Below are 7969 nucleotides of genomic sequence, written 5' to 3' on the forward strand. Positions count from 1 at the left end.
TGAAATATTTCATCCAAGCTCATGTCTGGATGACTATGTCTTGTTCTGGTCTCCTGAGTACAAATGAAACATGAATGTACTAAAGTAAGACCATCAAAAGGCCAAATAAGAACTTAGAGCATCTGTCATACAGTGAAAGACTGAGAGAACTGGGGTTGTTCAGTCTGGAGAAGTGCAGGCTCAGACACATCTGAGTGATGTATAGAGTTACCTAATGGAGGAGAGTAAAGAATAAGGAGTCAGGGTTTTCTAAGTTAGTCAGTGAATCGCCAACAGTCATTAGACACAACTGTGGGACAATTCCTTTTCACTGTGAGGATAAGCAAACACTAAAATTGTTTGTCCAGAGAGGTTGTGGAGATATTAAAAATCCAACTAGAAAATGTCCTAGGAACTTTCTGTAATTGACCTTGCTTGAGTAGGGCGTTGAACTGGGGAAGAGTGCCTAGAAAGCTTCCTGGAGGAGAAGGACCTGGGGGTGTTGATTGACAGCAGACTGAATGTGAGCCAGCAGTGTGCCTAGGTGGCCAAGAAGGCCCATGGTATTTTGGCTTGTATCAGAAACAGCGTGGCCAGCAGGACCAGAGAAGTGATTATGTCTCTGTACTCGGGGTGAGGCTGCACCTTGAATACTGTGTTCAGTTCTGGGCCTTTCACTACAAGAAGGATGTTGAGGTTCTGGAGCGTGTCCAGAGAAGAGCAACAAAGCTGGTGAAGGGGATGGAGAGCAAATCTTACGAGGAGTAGTTGAGGGAACTGGGATTGTTTAGCATGGAGAAGAGGAGGATGAGGGGAGACCTCATTGCTCTCTACAACTACCTGACAGGACGTTGTAGAGAGAAGGATGATGGCCTCTTCTCCCAGATGACAGGTGATAGGACAAGGGGGAATGGCCTCAAGCTGCATCACAGGAGTTTCAGACTGGATGTCAGGAAAAAAATTTCACGGAAAAGCTCATTGGGCACTGGAAGAGGCTGCCCAGGGAGGTGGTTGAGTTACCATCTCTAGAGGTATTTAATAGACAGATAGATGAGGTGTTCAAGGACATGGTTTAGTGGCGGATATGAATGGTTGGACTCAGTGATCCAAGAGGTCTTTTCCAACCTGGTCATTCTATGATTCTATGACTCTGTCTCCAGAGGTCCTATGTAATCTTAGTGATACTGTGATTCTCTTATTGTGTGCAATATTTCATTTTTTAGCAAACTGGAATTAAAAAAAAATCAAACTAAGTACCAGCTCTCTATAGAAGCTGATGTCCATTTGCAAAAGAAAAGGATGTACTTTAAATATTTACAATCATCTCCTATGCCAGTGGAGGAAAAGAAAGCATTTCTAAGGCATTCATCTGTATTTACTCTAGGATCACATTAATCACAGCACAAAATTTGTACTTTTTCTCCTGTGGTCATAAAACAGCTTAGGTTTTCTTTCTTAGTCGTAGACATGTAGAAAGTCATATTTGGTCAAATGAATTTGACCTACAATTTTAAACTGAGATTATTTTTCATTACAAAAAAAACCCAAAACTAATATATTGAAAAGAGTTTGTTCATTTTGGGGAACAGGCGAGGATCCTTCTGATCATTATTTTATTTTCAGTTCACTTGTCTCATCTAGTATGTAAGATTTTAATGTGACAGGAAGAGTCTGTGAATCATAACATTGTTATTTTCTGTTTTAGGAATTTCTGGAGAAGGACCTGGTGACTAGATGTTTGCAGAATGTGTTATTTGGAACCTAAGTTTCAGTACTGATGTTTATGTACTGAGGGAAGTTTTATTTTAAATATGTGACAGACATGCAAAGAAATCCTGTTATTAAATAATTATAGGAAGAGAAATTTTAGAAAAAGCATTCTTATGACTGTGAAATCATCCAAAATCAAATTTATCACTGCATCAATGTTCCAACCACAAAATGTAATCTTTAACTTATTTTAAGGTTAAATTAGTTTTGAATGATGTTCATTTGACAGGAATGGATACTGATTTGCCATGTTCAACGAACACTGAAAATCTCTGGTGAACAAGGGAGTCTTTGGCACCATCTGCTCTGATAAGGACAGAGAATTTTGACAGTTTTATTTAAATAAACTGTTGGAAGGGAAGTTTCTTTAGAGAGGAACACTTGAGTGGATTCAGAAAACATATTAATCTCAGATTCAAGGATGAGTGGAACTGGATGCCAAGAATAAGAAAAAATAGAGACTAAGGGAAAGGAACTTGGCTTGTTTGTTTTATGGGACATTAAGTCATCAGACTTCTTACTAGAGAAAAAGGTCTGATCACTTTAGATTTCTTCAGTTTCTGTAGAAATGAGAACTCATCTTCTGGGAACTGGACTGGTAAACTAATCAAGAGTGGGAGAAAAGACCAAAAAAGCAAGTATTCATTTAACACAGAATTGCCAAGAACTGAATTAATCAAAGAATCATGAGATGTGCAAAATAAAAGTTTTTTGGGGGTTGTTTGGGGTTTCTTTTGTAAATTTCTTATGCATCAGTGTTAGAGGTCTCGCTAAGAAGTGAGGAGAGTTGAAATTTCAGTCACTTCCTCCTATATTTTTGTTTATTAGCCTCAAAGCTACTGTGTCAACCATGATCTGGTAATGTGTGAGAAAACAGTATGCATTCCATTATAGAATAGGAAATAATGTTACACAGTTATGAACGGAAGACATAGACTCCACTTACACAATGAGATGTTCTATCTTCAGAAGCAAATTTTGAAAAAGTTGCTACAGATAATCAGGTTAATATGAATGTCCTATGCAATAGCAGTCAAAAATAATTTATTCCTTCTACTTATTTCTTCCTCTTATGTATAAATAGGAATATTTAATAGGAGCAAACAAAGTTATAATACTAGTGTCATTTTCTGATTTGTTGGAATCCTGTGTATAATTCAGATGCAGACACTGTGAGAAGAATACTGAAACAGTTAAGAAAGTTTCAGAGAATTTTAATGAAAATGATTAAGGCTTTAGGAACTTTACTTTAAGAGAAGCTGTGTCATAACCCAGTTTTATTGTTGAATGTTGTCACCAGAAGAATTTGGTCACGTTACTTAAGTACCTTTGTGGATAGGGAAATCTAAGTAAACTGCAGTTGGCCATAAATTTAAACACTTGTATTGTTTCTACTGTATCTCTGCCTTAAATGTCATGTATTAAACAAAAGAATATCAAACTGTCTTTCTCTGGTTGAGGTAGTCTTTTAAAAATAATCATAAATCTCTGAATAGATATTTTTAAAGAGAACAAGAGAATGACTTTGACATTGGTGAAGAATTTTTCCCAGAAAGTTTCCTGAGAGTTTGATTTGCAGCCAAGGTATCTATTCATCCATTTACAAACTGAAAGCAAGAGTAAAGAGAAGTTATTTATCACTTGACAAGTTCAATCTGAAAATTAGAGATCATAACTTTTCATCAGGGAAAAATAAATTAAACAAAAAAAACCCACAAAAATACCCAGAACACAGCAAAGAAGTCTTGACATCTTGAAAAGATTCTGAGTTAGCTCTTAAAAATTGAGCCAAGTATAATAAAAATGAAGAACAGATTTATCTGAAAGTGCTATATATGTTTCTGAGGTACAGATACATCCTTTGATATCCAGAAATTCATCCAAGTTAAAGCTTCAGCGTTGGTTTTGCAACACAACCTTTTTAGCCCGCTACATATAAATTTTAAACAGAAGGTCTCAAAGAAGTGACCATGGTTGTCCGTGCAATTAGGGAGATCAGCAATGATTCTCTGGTCACAGGGATTTCTTCCAGGGAGTGCTCCAGGCGAGGTACTGCACCAGAGGAGCTAGAGATGGCTGTTGGACACACATTTGTCACCATGACAGCTTACGAAGCAAGCGTGAATATTCAGTCACAGCACTTCGTGTTTGAAAAGTAATGCTCAATCAGACTGGTAGTACAAAGATTAGGGAATGATTTTACCACTCTTTATGAAGAAAACCAAAGTCTATCTTGTCCATAAAATAGAAAATACAGCAATTTTCAAGGGCTAGTAATTAAAACCAGTGTTAGAGGGCTATGATAATGTGTGCTACCAATGATGATAAGTAATCATTGAAACAGTTCATGATAGTTACAGAAAATTCTTGATGATTCTAAATTTTACCCAGGGAGTTTGGTTTCTCTAAAAATTAAGATTTTTTTTCAACTGTAGCCACTGCACTGAGGCAAATTACAAGGAATCTTATGACCTTTTTTTTGTGTAGGATACCAGATCATATAATCACAATGGTCTCTTGGATTTAAATGAAAACCAGGAATCCTATACTGCTCCTCTTCTTCTGTGCTGACACTGCAGTCCATTAGGATTCAAATCGCTCAAGCTGTCTAGTCCAATTTGTGAAAATGCTGATAGACAGCCTAGATAATTGACGGTTGAACTTTTAAGTGAAAATCTGTCTCATCTATCTTGTCAAGAAAGAGTATTCTCAAAACAATATTTGGACAACAGTTCTGAACATTTGAGCTAGTTATTGGAAAGTATTGTCCTGTGTTGATCATTATTATATCCTTTAGTTTTCATAAATAATTAGTCTATCATTGCAGCTGGAGTGTATTTTATCCTCCTTATATTAAATTTCAGTAGGGAAAAGAATGCTTAGCTATACTGTAGATACTTGCACAAAAAATAAAGTTCTTTCATCTTTAAAGTATCTTGTAGTATGATTTGATAGTGACCTCTAGCACTAGTGGAATGACCTCTGTGTATTGCTTGTCTTTTTATAGTTATTATTACTTACAAAACTTTAAAATTGAAATTGTTACCATTCCGGTAAATGCTCACATTCGCCAGATTTCTAATGCTCACATTCGCCAAATGCATCTATTTTTAATAGTATGTAACTCTTTGTAAGAGTACAACAATAATGTAAACTAAAAGTTCTTTTTGACACCAAAAATGTGAATACATTGCTCAGCATGGTCCCATAGTATTTCCATCTGCCTTATTTTCTTTATTACAGCATAGCACATGGTCAATCTCAGCCAGAAATCCTAGTGTTCTTTTCACAGGGACATTCAATACCTTTATCCCTACTCCTGAGTGTGGGAGCAGTTCTGTTCTGTAGCTTTTTCTGTAGTACCACTGATATCAGAGACAAGGATTCATTCAAGAATAGAATCTGATGTCATGCATTGAAAAAGAATGAATAGTCCTCAGTTTTCTTTGTATTTTAATTGTGGTGTATGAAGTAGAAATTTATTCCAGGTTACATTATGGACTGCATCACTTAGTGTTTTGCATTATTCCTAGTTAGCAGCTCATCCTCAGACAGGCACTTGCTCACTCCCCTGCAGTGGGATGAGGAAGAGAAGCAGAAGGATAAAAGTGACAAAACTTGTGCATTGGGATAAAGACAGTTTAATAAAGAAAGTAAAAGCTTCACACAAAAGCAAAGCAAAATGAAAAATTAATTAATTACTTTCTATCATCATTCATCCATCTCCAAGAAAATAGGGCTTTATCATGTTTAACAGTTACCAGGGGAGACCAGAGAGATAACTCAGAACATCCCCTCTTCCTCCTTCTTCCCACCAGCTTTTATTACGGAGCATGATGTCATATAATATAGGTTACCCTTTTGGTCAGCTGGGTCAGCAGATCTGGCTGTGCCCACTCCCCCTAATTACTTGTGCACCCCTAGCTGACTCACTGACAGGGCAGTGTGAGAAGCAGAAAAGGCCTGGACTCTGTACTAGCACTGTTCAACAATAACTACAATACTTACAATACTGATATGTTAACAACCCTATTTTGGTTACAAAGCCATAATATAGCTCCATGCATGCTACTCTGAAGAGAATTAACTACTGCAGCCAAAACAAGTACACCTAGCAAGTCGAATTATCAGAACATGCTTTGCTTCAGCTCTTTCAACATAGTGCTAGGTTTTTATGTCCTTATGCTTGTGTTTGCATAACTAAATCTCTAGAAGAAATTTCAATACATGTCAAAACATGTATCCTTGGTTCAAGGATGCCTCTGTTGAACTGGCGTGGGTGCTGTTCTGGCTACCAGATTTTTTCCTTCTGCTCTGCAGTGGCACAATATTGTGTTGCTCCTGTAATTTTCTATAGAGGACTAATACTATTTTAATTGAATCTGCAGTTGAGAACAGATGATGAAGTCAAAGGCCTTTAAACTGCAACAGAGATGTGCTACCAGCTTGTTTCCCTTCTGTTTCCTTATGCTTACAAATTTTGGGTTTAATACAATTTATATTTGCTAGTGTTGTCAGAAAAGGTTTCATTAATTTGCACCAACTAAAGATTCCCTTTGAGAATCCTCTTTGAAATTAATAGGATTTGATTGCTCACATTTCTACAGGCAAGTTAATGTGATCCAACAGGCATTGCTTCTGCACTTAAACAAATAGAGTGAAATTATAATTACAACTAGTAAGTAGAGCAAGAGAAGCAAATTCATCTAATTTTCATGCAAGCTTTATGTCTACATTTTTTCCTTTTAGTTTCATTCAAAACACACATTTCTTTCTGCTTTGGCAGTAGTAGCAAGCATGAGGGAGCAGTGAGTAAGACTAAATATGACTTGGAGTACATCAATATTCCATACATCAACATGCTGTAGTGACAATTCTAAGTAAGCCCTAATAAAGTTGGATGTTAGTTAACCCAGCCTGGTCCTTGGACCTAAGCTGATTTATTGATATGCAGCACCACAGTGTAGCAGGGCAAAGTTTTGCAGTTTTAAACAACTAATTCTACACTTCTTTCACCCAATTAGATATAGAAAACAAAATACTGGTTTTTGTGAGTGTGATAGATATTTTTTTGTGCGTTTTTCAGTTATGCCTCTCCTAGGGCCGGGTTAAATAGCAACAATATAAAATCCCTATTTGCTTTGCTGTGGTTGCACACCAGGTCAGGCAGAGACATTTAAGAGACAGGAGACTTCATTTGAGGAATAAACCTCCTCAGACCGGAGATTTTTTGCAGAGTGCAATGAGACAGGCATTTCTTCAGTCTAGCAAAATGAGCTATCAGAATAGTAAAGACTTGGGGTGGATTTGGAGGAGCTTTGCTGAAATGAGCTTCTAGTGCACAGAGCAGGCCTTGGAAATTACAGAAAGAAAGAAATTTTTCCTAAAGCTCAAGAAGGACTTTATACAGTTTGTTGTAAGCCAGACAGTCTGAAAGGTGTCATCTGGGAGGAAGTTTGGGAAAAAAATATATCTACACAACAAAGACACATGAGACAAAGAGGTGCTACTCTTATACTCTAGAACTAGGCACTGGTTTCTAATCCTACTATATCTCTCTTAGGTACCGAGGGGTTTGTTTGTTTGTTTAACTGTTTGGTATTTTCCTATCTAAAAATCTAATTTTTAGTTGTATTTTAATAATACCTATTTTTTGAGGTTTCAGTGTGCTTAATTCAAGGAAATGTGCTGGCAGATCCACTTCAAAGTTTTGTTTCTCAGGTTCTCTGTGAAAAAATCAGTGCAAATGCTCTACGTTTAGTCACAGTTTATTGATGCATATCCACTCCAGAAAAAAAAAGTTTAAGGTCTTTCCTGAGCTCAGGCCTAACAATTCATCAAATACATCTGTTAAAACATTCTACAAAAGGAGAGTTACTGTACTGTTTCTTAGCATTCTAGGAAGTTAAAGAAGATTGATTTGAAATTGACTGAATTTTTGAGGTTGAAGCATTAGCTTAGTCCACCAACTATTTAAATCACAAGAATGAAATTAAACTAAGTAGATTTTGACTTTTATCTTGTTACTAAATGTTGTCCAGAAAATCATTGTGAAACTATTCTGTGATATTTTTTTGCAGACAATTATTCTCAGTAATGACGGTGTAATAAAGTGATTTGTTCAGTGGTGATGATTCATTCACCTATAGAAGTAATTTGATTGAATATTGTCAAAGTGACCAGCTAAATAGACTTTGTTCAATTGTGACTTTGAACCCTT

The sequence above is a fragment of the Cuculus canorus genome, chromosome 3 (genome assembly GCF_017976375.1).
Source record: "Cuculus canorus isolate bCucCan1 chromosome 3, bCucCan1.pri, whole genome shotgun sequence".
In the NCBI taxonomy this organism is placed as follows: domain Eukaryota; kingdom Metazoa; phylum Chordata; class Aves; order Cuculiformes; family Cuculidae; genus Cuculus; species Cuculus canorus.